This window comes from Bos grunniens, chromosome 14, assembly GCF_055505025.1.
Source record: "Bos grunniens cultivar Pamir isolate PY7600 chromosome 14, Bosgru_T2T1.0, whole genome shotgun sequence".
Lineage (NCBI taxonomy): Eukaryota > Metazoa > Chordata > Mammalia > Artiodactyla > Bovidae > Bos > Bos grunniens.
In genome coordinates this window covers 9,976,568-9,989,793 of record NC_141178.1, presented here as the reverse complement: position 1 = coordinate 9,989,793, position 13,226 = coordinate 9,976,568, and the positions used below count along the sequence as shown (strand labels likewise).

At 42.3% G+C, this 13,226-nt stretch overlaps 1 protein-coding gene across 8 annotated transcripts in view; it reads left to right on the top strand.

Annotated features, from left to right (window-relative positions):
• The window catches only part of RUNX1T1 (RUNX1 partner transcriptional co-repressor 1), a 157,448-nt gene that overhangs the window by 11,422 nt on the left and 132,800 nt on the right, over window positions 1–13,226 (top strand). Inside the window, exon 1 of one of the 8 annotated variants that reach the window (XM_086335246.1) lies at window positions 10,776–10,879. The exons of the other annotated variants lie outside the window; for them this stretch is intronic. The gene's annotated coding sequence lies outside the window, so the exon portion shown is untranslated. Of the gene's footprint in view, window positions 1–10,775; window positions 10,880–13,226 lie in introns of those variants that run through there. 8 annotated transcript variants of the gene reach the window in all.

The window sequence follows — 13,226 nt, the reverse complement described above, 5'->3', positions numbered from 1 at the left end:
GATATTAACAAATGTTTCTTTTGAAACACCAATCACACCAATCAAAAGAAGAGGTTTTTTGAAGAACAACATTGTATATACTTGTGATCACATGTACAACTGAGAATAATTCTTACAAAGAATGTAATTCCCAGTTTGAAGCCCAGTTGTGGCATGTTGTTGCTGGCATAATTTCAGATATCTGGGTATATTCCTTGGTGGGTATATTCGCTGGTATAGCACCAAGCACTTTGCCACTCTCAAGAAATGTTACCTGAGTCATGTATCAGTGAAGAAAGTTTATTTCACAGACACAGCCCCATCATTTTGTATATGATCTTCTAGTGTGTTGTTTCTGTGTCGAACAATCGGTGTTGAAACCTTAGTACCTTATATGACATGAACAGAGAAGAGCTTCCTGTGACTCTCTTCAGAATGTCCATACTTTATCAAGTGATGTTCAGGCTTTTATATCAGAACCGCTGAGAAGGTAATGCCCTGTGGTTGAGGTTTAAGGTGTGAGATACTCTTGTTTGAAAACGCTTAAAACCATCAGTCTTGCTTACACCCACTATACTGTAAGAGACCTACTTAAAATCCCTCTGCTTTGATAGTTCTAATTGAGGTTACCTGTATAAAGGAACTCATGAAACGGGTTGATTTTCGTGGGCTTCATATTGGCCAGGGTCCCTAAGACAAGTCTGTACTTGGGTGAATGGGGCCTCTAGGATACAGCTCTTGTTGACTGTGGAGAGTACAGATGTAAAGCTTTCCTGTCGTGTGTCCACCAATCTGACCACCTCCCAGTGCCTTATGGAATGTGATTGACTAGATGCGTTCATCTTTTAACCTGGGGCTTTGACGACGACTGAGTGTGCTCTGGGCGTTCCAGGGCTGTCACCTAGTCGTTCATCTTGGGAGAAAGTAGAGGAGCTGACAGATGTTAGAGACCTACTGTGAGCCTGGCACTCACCTTCACATATAGTGTCATCACTGATTTTAAGGAAATGATTAACCAGTATTTCACTTTCTTCATTTCAAAGAGGTATAGTCCACCACTCTAAAACTAGCTTTAGTTGCTCTTCTGCTTTGACCTTTTGCTCCAACTTGGAAAACTGAGGTTTCCTTATGTTCCCCAAATTTAACTACCTGCTCTGTTTCCGAGTTCTAGCAGAGACATATTCTCTGAATACTGGGCTTTCTGTGCTTTTCAGCAGTCATGATCTGTACGTCCACTGTTTTCCTTACATTTGCCCTTGCCCCCAAACTAGGAATCAGAGTAGGCTCCTGGCCAGCAGATATCCTAGGATATGCCCAAATGCATGCCACTCTGTATGCCTCTTCCCAGGGGGCGCTAGTGGTAAAGAACCATCTGCCAATGCAGGAGACATAAGAGATGCAGGTGCGATCCCTGGGTCAGGAAGATCCCCTGGAGGAGGACTTGGCAGCCCACTCCAGTACTCTTGCCTGGAGAATCCCATGGACAGAGGAGCCTGGTGGGCTACGGTCCATGGGATCGCAAAGAGTTGGACACGACTGAAGCGACGTAGCACACTTATGCACTCTGTGTCCCTCGTCCTCCGGATGCAGGTTTATCCATGACTAAATACTGTTCTCTCATCAGAATGCCACCTTCCTGCTGTACACGGCCTTGGGACCTCTCCCTTTGTTGGTCTCATTCAGCACTCCAGAGCAGTCTTCTGCTCAGTGTTCTTAGTCCCTGTGGCTTGACCCATCTCAGGCACTCTACAAGGCGTCTCTTGGTCACTCTACATCTGGGTCCACTTCCTCGTCATGACTAAGAGGAGAGGGAGTCTGGACCATCTTGAACTTGTAACTGATTATGTAGCATAAAGCACTGTGTTATGAAATGAAGGACCTCGTGTGTGGGCTTTCCCCAGCACAGGCAAACTGAGGTTCCCCTTCCAGTTCGGTCACTGACTTGCTACTGGAGTGCTCGGGTGCACTCCAGCCTCAGGAGCAAGTGATGGGCAGACCCTTTGATCACAAGGCTTCTCAGCTCTCACCTACACAGGTCTACATAGCATATTACGAGTAGGCTTTCAGGAATTGAAAAAAAAATCCATATATTTTCACTTCTGAATTGGGGGTACTACTAATCTGCATATCACTGGGAAATAGAATCAGTGCAGAATGTCCTCAGCTCCCCACTGTTCTTTGTTATAAAGAAGAGGTGTGGGAAAGAGTGTGTCATTTTTCTCCTAGCCATCCTGGATCTCAGATGATTGTCTGAGATTTTAGTTGTTACTACAGTCCTTTCGGAGGTGAATGATGAAGGAAAGAATCTTTCTACAGAGTGAGAAGGAACTGAAACATTTTAGGTCTTGCACAAATAAAACAGCCTGTATACTTGCCCCTCACCTCACCTAAGGTGAACTTGGTGCCTGGGGCCAGGGCTGAGGGACTAAAGGCTCACTTTAGTGCTTACCGGGCTTTTCCTGCACCCCACAGTCTCAAGGTTTGGACCCTAGTCACTTGGAAATTTAGAAAATGACCTCTTTAAACTATTTTTGGAGAGAACCTGGTAAGTAATAGCTTGTTTAAACCAATCAAAGCACATTATCATTTGCCTAGGAATCAGATGTTAAGTGCAAAAGACCAAGAAACTGTTGTCTGAAGGAACAGTCTGCTGTCGCTTCTAAAAGTGATGGAGATCCCAGTGACTACCAATGACCCTGATTTTTGTACTTTGACTTAAAAAATGGACCTTGTTAAAAGTTTAATCCTAATTTGTGAAGTTACTAATTGTGAACCTGGGCTGGATTTCTTTGGAATTTAGGAACTATTACACTAGTTTCACTATTATACTATTACACTGTTATACTTCTGATTTGATTAAGCCCTTTGTCATCATTCAGGATGGCAGTGGAAACTTCTGCTGTTTACGAGGAAGGACATGGAAGTTACAGCAGGTTCATTTGTCCCTAGAAATGGAAATCACAGGAACCACTGTTGCTTCATTGGTGTAGAAAGTTTTTGCATTGGCATTTGAAATTTGGTGGGAGGCCAAATTCAAGTTCTTTGCCACAAAGGTGAATGTCTTAAAAGTATGGATGCAGTGAACTGTTGAGACCTGACTTGACTGAATTGAACACTGCATCAGAGAAATAATAGAGAAAATGTGACCAGGGGATGTAGTGGCAGTTTGTCTAAAGATAAGCTATCCAGAGTTTCGGGGTCACTAATGACAGAGGAGACGTTGCCAGACCACTGCTGAGCTTAGCTGTGGCCAGCTCTATTAGAGCTCCCGAGAGAAAAGTAGCTGATGTTAGTGTTTGGGACGTCCCTTCTGCTAGGCCTTGTGGGGAGTATACCTGGGGACGCGCAGGTAGGAGATCAGAGAGGTATTAGGAAAGTAGATGATGGTACCTGCAAAGACTGGCTTCAGGGTTGTGCCAGGAAGCTAGCGCAGCAGCATTGCTGAGAGCATTTCAAATGCACATCTAACTTGGCAAGTGGAATATTAGCAATTGGGACGTCATCTCCTCTGAACGTTGTGGTAAGCGTGGTGCAAACTGTGCTTTAAATACAAGGTCTTAGGAAGCTGGTTGCTCCACTTTGTTAAAACTAGAGGTACTACACTCCTTCCCCTAACCTGAAGATACAGAGAGATGTGAGCTGTAAGACAGGTCATGAAAGACTGCTAGTTTATTTTCTGAATCTATGCATATGTTATGTACACAGTGATGAGCAAACACAGCTGGGAAGAACAGCAGATGATATTGGGCCTGAAACTGTGGTGTTTATCAGACTGATATAGTAATCCTTCTTTCCTGTGAAAGTGTTCTTTTCAAGTGATGTTAGAATTCTGTAACTTTTATCATGTGTCAGGCAAGTATTCTTTATTGCCAAACCTCTTTGCCTACCTGTCACACATTTTCATCCTCATCTCTAGCTAGGTTTATTTAGAAATGATATCCACACTTGACCTCTGATGGGAAGCAAATGTGGAGAATGAATTCAGATCCTTTTGTTTGAATCAGGGTAGGTTAGGTGCCTTCAGGTCTAAATGGAAAGTAAATGTGATCAGTCACCATTGACTTATCCACGTCAGGCTTTGAGTCGGCTAGAGAAAGTGGGTGTAAAATATCAGAGAGAAACATAAATGAGAAGCAATAAAGTGAGCAACCCATTAAAGCTAATTTGACTGTCTTAAAGGCATATGTTGTTTGGGTAGCCTTGGTAATGAAACCTTTTAGAATATTTGAAAGAAAATTAAGGTTTTTGTTTTTGGTTGTAAACCTGAGATAAAGTAGCAGTACTTTTCCATATACTGCCATAGGATTGGGAGGTGGCGTGGAGGCTGCCCAGCTCGGATTCAGGCCCTTCTGTTCATCGTCTTAGCACTGTGAAATCAGAATAGTTCTGTTCTTTATCACAAATGCTTTCTGCATTAGAGACACAGAACAGGTAGTAGACCCAGTTCCCAATGAATGATAAACCCACTCAGGACAAATCAAATAGCTACAGAAGATGAAGAGGCTTTATTACTTGCTGGTTAAATGGTATAATAAATGAGATTTCGGAGTGAATTGAAATTTTAAGTTTGTTTTAAGAGAGGTAGGATTTATCAAGGCAATGTTATTGTAATGGGGTTGTGGGCAGTTATAAAGTAAGAATGGTGATTGGAAACAGTCTTGGGAGAGGTGTGTTGGGTGGGGTGGGTAGAGGTAGAGAGAGAATAAATTAACGTGGATCCAGCGAAGAGGACCCTTGGGTGAGGCTTGGGAAATAAGCAGCAAGATCATAAATGTTTGGACTACCAGGCATGTGATTTAAGCTTTGTCTTCTCAGTAAACCAGAAGTTTAAAAAAGCTTCTGTGTCCAGTGGGACCCCTTCGGGTTGGGAGGTGGTGTGGAGGCTGCCCTGATTGTTCATCCTCTTGGCACCGTGAAACCAGAATAGTTCTGTTCTTTATCACGGATGCTCTATATATTAGGTTTTCTAGTTGGATTTTTTTTTAATTGGAGTATAATTGCTTTACAACGTTGCATTAGTTTCCACTGTCCAGGGAAGTGAATCAGCTACATGTACACATGTGTCCCCTCCCACGTGGACCCCCTCCCATCCTGGCCCCTGTTCCACCGTCTAGCTTGTCACCAAGCACCCAGCTGAGGGTCCTGGGCTTTACACCAGCTTCCCGCCAGCTGTCTGTTTCACCCCTGGTAGTGTATATCTGTCACTTGAACAAAGAATGCCATGGTGAAATGGACCTTAGTAAAACCAGGGCAGGAAAAATAAAAAGGCAACAGGAAATCATGGACCCAGGCAAAGTGTTTCTGAAGAATTGGTCTGATTCTGGTGGGCCAGATTGGGGTGGATGGAATGAGGGAAGACCAAGGCCAGGTAGGGAACTGACTTTGCAGTAGTTTAGATGTTAGATATTTGTAGAAAAAAGGCCAGAAATGGGTTTGTGCGACAAGGAGGAATAGGCAGATACTGCTGCTGCTGCTGCTAAGTCGCTTAAGTTGTGTCTGACTCTCTGCAGCCCCATAGACGGCAGCCCACCAGGCTCCCCTGTCCCTGGGATTCTCCAGGCAAGAGTACTGGAGTGGGGTGCCATTGCCTTCTCCGAGGCAGATGCTAGAGACATTGCAAAGAAAAATAATTAGTACTTGGATATGGCTGAATTTAGAGAGGGGGAAGTGAGGACCACCCAGATTCGATGTCCATTGTATTTAGCTTGCCAGAATTTGGGCAGTGAAGGGAAATGAAAGTCGCTCAGTCCTGTCCCTTTGTGACCCCATGGACTGTACAGTCCATGGAATTCTCTAGGCCACAATACTGGAGTGGGTAGCCTTTCCCTTCTCCAGGGATCTTCCCAACCCAGGAATCGGTCCCAGGTCTCCACATTGCAGGTGGATTCTTTACCAGTTGAGCCACAAGGGAAGCCCAAGAATACTGGAGTGGATAGCCTACCCATTCTCCAGGGGGTCTTCCTGACCCAGGAATTGAACTGGGATCTCCCACATTGCAGGCGGATTCTTTACCAACTGAGCTATCAGTGTTTAAAGGACAGTTTACTTACCCTTCATAGACTCATATAGTCACAGCCTCCAGAAAGCAGCCTCAGAACCCAACTGGGTATCTCTTGTGGTCCAGCTACTTTGGGAAATGTTAATGGGGCTGTCACTTGGTAGATTTTCCTTAAAGAGTAGTGCTTGCATGGAGGATAGATTACTGATTGTCCTGGGACTTGGCTCCCTCTGTGCTTTGGCTCCTTGCATGGATTTCAAACTGTTTTTTGAGTTTTCTTCCATTTTGCAGGCTACCTGGTAGAATAAAATGTGATCAGGAGGGCTGGATCTGGACCTTTAACTTTCCACCAGATTAGCCTGTCTGTTTTAAGTATCTCAAGCATTAGACTTTTGTTTAGGGAATAATTTATAAAAATTTGTTTCAATTCTGATATGTAAAGGAGAGAAGGCAGGGACCAGAGAGTAAGGAGTCAAAGGGGAGTTGATGGCTGGGTGGAGGCTGTGCTTATTATACAGCAGTGTGTCTGAGACTCTCCTCAGTATTCTTGGGGGATAGGAGTTTCAAGGGAGCCTTTGAACCTACCTTCATTCATTCAGTGCTCCAATCTTTGTCTGCAGATCAAATACTTTTTTCACACAGTGACATTTTCCAAATACACATTAAATTAGATGAACAAAAATGAATTTAAATATTACTAAAATTGATACACTCATCTTTGTGTATTTCACAATCAGGAGACTGTAAACAAAATACTACCATGTGTGGGATCACAATCTTTTGTTTTAGAATGCAGGCCTCCTATTGGAAAAGTAAAGGAATCCCTTTTGTATGTTAAGGGGCAGTATTCAATTCTTGTGATTAAATTGCTCTCTGTTAATTGTCCCCCCTATTTAAAGAATTTTAGTTACTGGACGAAACAACAACAACAAAATGTAGGACTTTCAGGGTCTGGTTCACCAATATAATATTATTTCAGGGACTTTCACCGTGCTTTGTTTAGTATTGTTGAATCTGAAAACACTGGCAATTCTTTTTACACTTTGAACTTAAACTGAAATCAGAGTTTGTGGATAAAAGCTGTCAGAATTGAATCTTTAAGACTTTTTTCCTCTGTAACCAAACTGTAGTTTTTAAAATAATGAGACCAATTTATATATGTTACTATGGAATCATTCCTGAGAAATACTGTGAAATGAAAAAAGCAGGGAGCAATGTATATATAGTATGGTACTTTTGTACAAAAAAGGTAGTGCAAAAGTAATACAAAAGCTTCCACTTGTGGGAGAAGTGTGCATGTGAATCTGATAATCGTATTTGCTTTATGGGAAGAAGGGGCTTCCCTCATAGCTCAGTTGGTAAAGAATCCGCCTGCAGTGTAGGAGACCCCGGTTTGATTCCTGGGTCGGGAAGATCCACTGGAGAAAGGATAGGCTACTCACTCCAGTATTCTTGGGCTTCCCTTGTGGCTCAGCTGGTAAAAAATCTTCCTGTAATGCGGGAGACCTAGGTTCGCTCCCTGGGTTGGGAAGATCCCCCGCAGAAGGGAAAAGCTATCCACTCCAGTATTCTGGCCGGGAGAGTTCCATGGACTGTGTAGTCCGTGGGGTCACAGAGTCGGACACAGCTGAGCGGCTTGCACTGCACCATGGGAAGAAAGTGAGGCTGAGGCGTTGGGGGTTGGAAGGAGAATTTTTGTTGCATGTCTCTTGGTCTTTTGAGTGTTTTGCAGACCTCGTACCTGTTTTACTCACTGTAAAGTTAGAGACTGTAGCATCAGCTTGGGATGGATGGTTCTGGGATTCTGCCCTTCCTTTGGGGAAGGTGATACCCTTCTCTTCTCTACTAGAAAGCAGTCAAGTGGAGAAGTAGAGAGACCCAACTCCCCAATGCTTTGCCACTTGTTCAAACTCATACTCTTCATCTTGAAATAATTCTCAGCTGGATAATAATGGCATGACCCATAAGGTTGTCAGGTGGATTGCGTGAGATGATGTGTGTGAAGCACAGTATCATTTCAGAAAGACTTGCTTGTACTTGGCATCTGACTTGACCACTCTCCAACTGGTCACCACTCTCTTCTGGAAGCCCCCTGTAGGATCTTCCCCTCTGTGTGGCTGTTCCTTCTTAGTCACCTTCACTCAGCAAATACTTAATGGAGAGTGTGGTCCTGTTTAATACCTGGGGGGATATACAGATGTTCAAGTTAGACAGTGCCCCTGATTTGCTAGCCTTCCTCACCTCAGCCTTAATTAAGACTTGTTTCTACAGGGAATCCACTTTGTGCTCTCCTGTCTTGCTAATGAAACTATTCAAGTTTCCATGAACTCTATTCTTCAAGTCAGTTCAGTTCAGTTGCTCAGTTGTGTCCAACTCTTTGTGACCCCATGGACTGCAGCACGCCAGGCTTCCCTGTCCATCACCAACTCCCAGAGCTTGCTCAAACTCATGTCCATCAAGTCAGTGATGCCATCCAACCATCTCATCCTCTGTCTTCCCCTTCTCCTCCTGCCTTCAATCTTCCCCAGCATCAGGGTCTTTTCCAATGAGTCAGTCCTTCACATCAGATGGCCAAAGTATTGGAGCTTCAGCATCATTCTTTCCAATGAATATTCAGGACTGGTTTCCTTTAGGATGGCCTGGTTTGATCTCCTTGAAGAAGATACCTTCTATCTTTTCTTCAAAGATAGAATTTATCACATCTAACATTTTTCTGCTATCCATGTGATTCAGACTTCTCTCCTGATCTGTAAACTCCTTAAAGGTAGGAGCTTGGAACAGTTGGGGGTACTTTTTGATGCTTTATTAAATATTTGGTGAAAGTTCCTGCCTTGAATTCCAGTTATTTACTTAATACTGTCCTCAAATATTTCATTGCTAAGACCAAAGTGAAATCTTTGTTTGCAAGATCATGTCATCTCTTTCCCAGTCCCTTTCCCCCTTGCTCCCTTTTCATTGTGTTCTCATATCATAGAATGTACAGTTTATTGCCACCATATTTTAGCTTTAAGTTTTAGCAACCGAAAAGCACCCCCATGTATAGCAGCCCTGGGCAAACTGAAGTGCTTACGTCACCTGCGTGTTCATAAATGCATATTTTAACCTGTTTTATTTCTTTTTTTACCGTATGGCTCATAACTGTACTTTCTGTAAAGGATGAGCTCCCCGAAATTATACACAGAGTGTTGTATGCATGGACATATTTCTGAGCTGGAACTGTCCTTTGGATCAGCTAAAAACCATCTTTGTGACTCCCAGCTTTCCTTCTTCCAAGTCCCCCTTTGACCCCTTAGGTGCCAGGGGCTCCTGTTGGTCCTTCCTTGGGTTGCCATATCTGTTTTCTGGACAGATCTCAGCTGAGAACTGCTCCCGAATACTCTAACTCCTTCTCCCTCTCTCTCTCAATTTGCCAGATGTATGTGTGGAGGAGGTCCAGTGAATGCCTTCAGGGAGTGACATTCACATGTTGCCTTATTTAATACTCACCTGTGAGTGAGCTCGTTTGCAAGTCACTCCTAGAGGCTTCCTCGCTTGCCCAAGATCACCCTGCGTGAGTGGTGGGCTGGGGTCTGAACCAGGATTTTCTGACTCCCAGGCTTCTCTGTTCTAGAGCTCACTACCGCTTCGCTGGAAGTCTTTAAATCCTAACATCCCATTCATTTTACCTGTGGACAGGGCCAGCCACAGAGACTGCAGGTGGGAATTAAAATGGAAAATTGTCAAAACTTCTCACTGTACTTAGAAAAGTTACCATTTGGAGTACAGAACTATAGCAACAGCTCTACACGTTTCTGAGGCAAGAAGAGAGGGAGAAAAGAAAGGGAAGAAAGGAGAGAGAGAGATATCAGCTGTTGAGGAACAGCAGCAACCAGACCATATTTGCAGTTGGACAATCACAGATTTTTTTTTTTAGCCATGTGGCCATCAACCACGAATGCATATACTTTCAAAGTCTTGTTTTTCTTTTATGTGTATGTTTCCGGGATGGAACAGATGCCTTTATTTGGAGAAACCAATCTTTGGAAATAATTGGTTCTCTCTTTGCTTATCCTCTAGGTGATCTTCCACAGATGAAATTAGATGAGGAAAAGAATCACAAAACATTAGCTTGTGGTTATTTCTTTATTTTTTTCCACTGCAAAATGTTTAGGGACCTGCAGCTTACATCCACATATTTTGGTATTGTTGACTGATTATAATTTAGCACAGCAGTGACTTTCGGAAGAGATTTTGTGATTACACTAGGTCATTTTTGAATAGTGACCTAGTGCTTTAATGCTTTAAATGATAAAATTAAAATAGGTATTGCCTCCTTTCTGCTCTCAATTGATTATCTCTTCTTTCATCCTGGTGAGTTAGGTATAATCATCCTGTTGTAGAGATTTACATCTAAAGCTTGGAAAGGTTAAGTGACTTGTTTCAAGGTCAAATAGCTCGTAAGTGTTAAGACCTGAGATTCCAGTCCATCTGTGTGGAGTGGGCTTCTAAGTGGTCAGTGTAGGTAAGGAACAGTCATTTTGGGAGGTTTTATTTTATTGAAGATTATATCTATAGCAGAGGAGAAATTTTGGAGCTTCCTACTATTTTCAGTTGCCTGGTTTGTTAACTTATTGATCATCCTATGTTGTCACCTTGACTAAAAATAATTCATAGATCGGTCACCTGCCTTCTGTTTAATTTTTTAATCTTTTATATCTAAAGTATTTTAAGATGGTGCTTTATGACAATAAGAGGAAGAAGCTGGAAGAAAGACAAGATGGTATAAGTTATTTTTTATTCCTTTGTTCTCTCAGCCAGTATTGAGTGAACTCCTTCTATGAGTCAGGCACTGGCCTTGAAGACTGTTGATTAAACCTGGCCCCTCTCATGGCCGTTACAACAAAATGCGTATATTGCATCAAGGTAAGATCTGAAGACAGAAGGAGAATAAGATGGGACCCTTTCCAGAGCAGGAAACCCACCTGGTAAACTCAACTGGGGGATAAGTCTGTGCGTAACAACCTTAGAGGTTGGATGGACTTAATGCTACCTGCAGTCCTTAACCGTGGTTCCCTAGCGCTTCCTCTGGGAGGAAGGGCTGGCTTCTCGCTGTGGATGCGCTGCGTGATGTCCGTAGCGGCCTGTGTTTGTACAGTATTGATGGGAATGGGCTCATATGAACAGTATCTGGAAGATAAAGGTTGCCCAGCCTGATATAGACCATAAATGCTGTTACAGTTTAAAGAAGAAAGAATGATCGTAGGCCTTGAGAGTGGTCACGGAAATGTCTGTGATGGTCATTGGGTGTGAATTGGACCTTTATAGCATTTCATTAGGTGGGATTCATTTCTTTCATTCTCTTTAGGTGCCAAGTACAGTTTTAAGTTTGGAAGATAGAGTAATGAGCAAAACAGACAAGACCCCTGCTGTAATAGACCTTATAGTTGAGGAGTACAAGGCATACAATAGAAACAGTTGTAAGATTATTCACCGTAGTGTTAAATGCAATGAAGACAATTAAACCAATGTTGGAGAGAATGGTGGGCGGTGTTGCTGGTCGTGGAGAGACTTTACTTTGGACGGGAGGGAAACCATCTCTGAGGTCACACTTGAGGGAAACCGGAGTTGAGAAGAAGCTAGTCATCCACTAGTCTGGAGGAGTTAATGGACAAATCCATAAAGATGAGATGTTGCATTCTGTGGGAGTTTATCCACTGAAGAGCTGCACCCTCTAAGGGGATGGATGGAGCAGAGGCTGAAAAGGTGCAGATTTGTGCCAAATCATGGTGGGTCTTGAATGTCAGAACGAGGCGAGAAGAAGGACTATGTGTTTCTATGAATATATCAGGGGGTGAATAGTTAGAAGAAAGAAGGAGACTCAGGATGAGTATGTGTCATAGAAGCTTAAGGAATCTTGTGCAGTTGGAGTCTTGAAATTTAGTTCATGTGACCTCTGATGAGGGACACCCCAATAACAGTGTCCCAATCACTTCCTGTTAGAAGTTGAATGTAGTCCTAAGTGAGGCTGTTTCAAACCAGGGGGATACAGAATTGTCCTACAAATGAGACTGTGGAGGCCTTGACAGGTGTAGGCTACAGCCCAGTACTAGGGGCTGTGCTTACTGAGATAAAATGTTTTCTAAGTCGGTTATGATATTGCGGGTTCCTTTTGTGGAACAGAAAACTAATTGTATTTTTATTAAAGTAAAGGGACGGTCTTTATGTTACAAGATGTTTTTGTGAAAAGGAAACAGAAAAATTAAGAGTTGATTCACTTCAGACTGATAAAAAGAGGTGTGTTAAATCCTCATTTTTGAAATAGCTGTGTCTTATTTACTAAGGGAAAAAATGCCCCAAGTGTTGATGTAATTCTAAAGAGAAATGTGTTTAGGCAGTGAAAGGATTCCTGGCAGTGATTGAGAAACACAGAAATGGGGAATTGCACTTGATCGCTTTTGAGGTTGAGTCTGATGTGTGTAGTCTTTTACATCCTATTAAAACTTTGAAAGATAAACTGATACAAGAAGGATTTGCCAAGGCCAGCAACTCTTCCTTTTAAAACCTTGGCTCAGTGTACACATTGAAGGGATGGGGGAGTAAGATAAAAGCATTATAAATATGAGGTTAACTGAATTCAAATAGAAGGTTCTCTCAAGTTATTGCATTCCTTAGAAAATAAATACATTGCACATATGGTTAAGATTGATCAAAAAAGTATTCTGTGTGCCAGTGATTACATTCCCATCTGTGATTAAGATTTTCTGTCTGCATCTGGTTTTCACATTATATTTCTGTAACAAGAATCCTTTATATAGCAGAGTTCACTTTCTGTATTTTCTATTAGCTGCAGCTTGAACTACTGCACGGATCGCAGATTTACACATGTGGTTTTCATTACTTCATACCATTGAGAAAAAGTAATATTTGTTTGGGAATGTATGTTTTCCACAATTTCCATGGTAATACAACATGTTGAGCCTTTTTAATAACACTCTTGTAGAACTACAAATTGTTTGAGGCATTCTACTCTTGGTAGAGTTTAGCTTTTAAACTGGTCTCAGTGTATGTTTGCTTCATAATGAGATTTTTGCAGATTTAATGGCTGAGGATTGGAACAAAGCAATATTAAAGATAGAGAAATTTCAGTTGCATGTGATATAGACTTTAGTGTGTAAGTATCACAAATAATCTGAATGTGTATTCTTTAGTACTCATTACCGTTACTCATTTTATTGTTATTTTATATCAAAAGATCATTTATTGTGTTGGA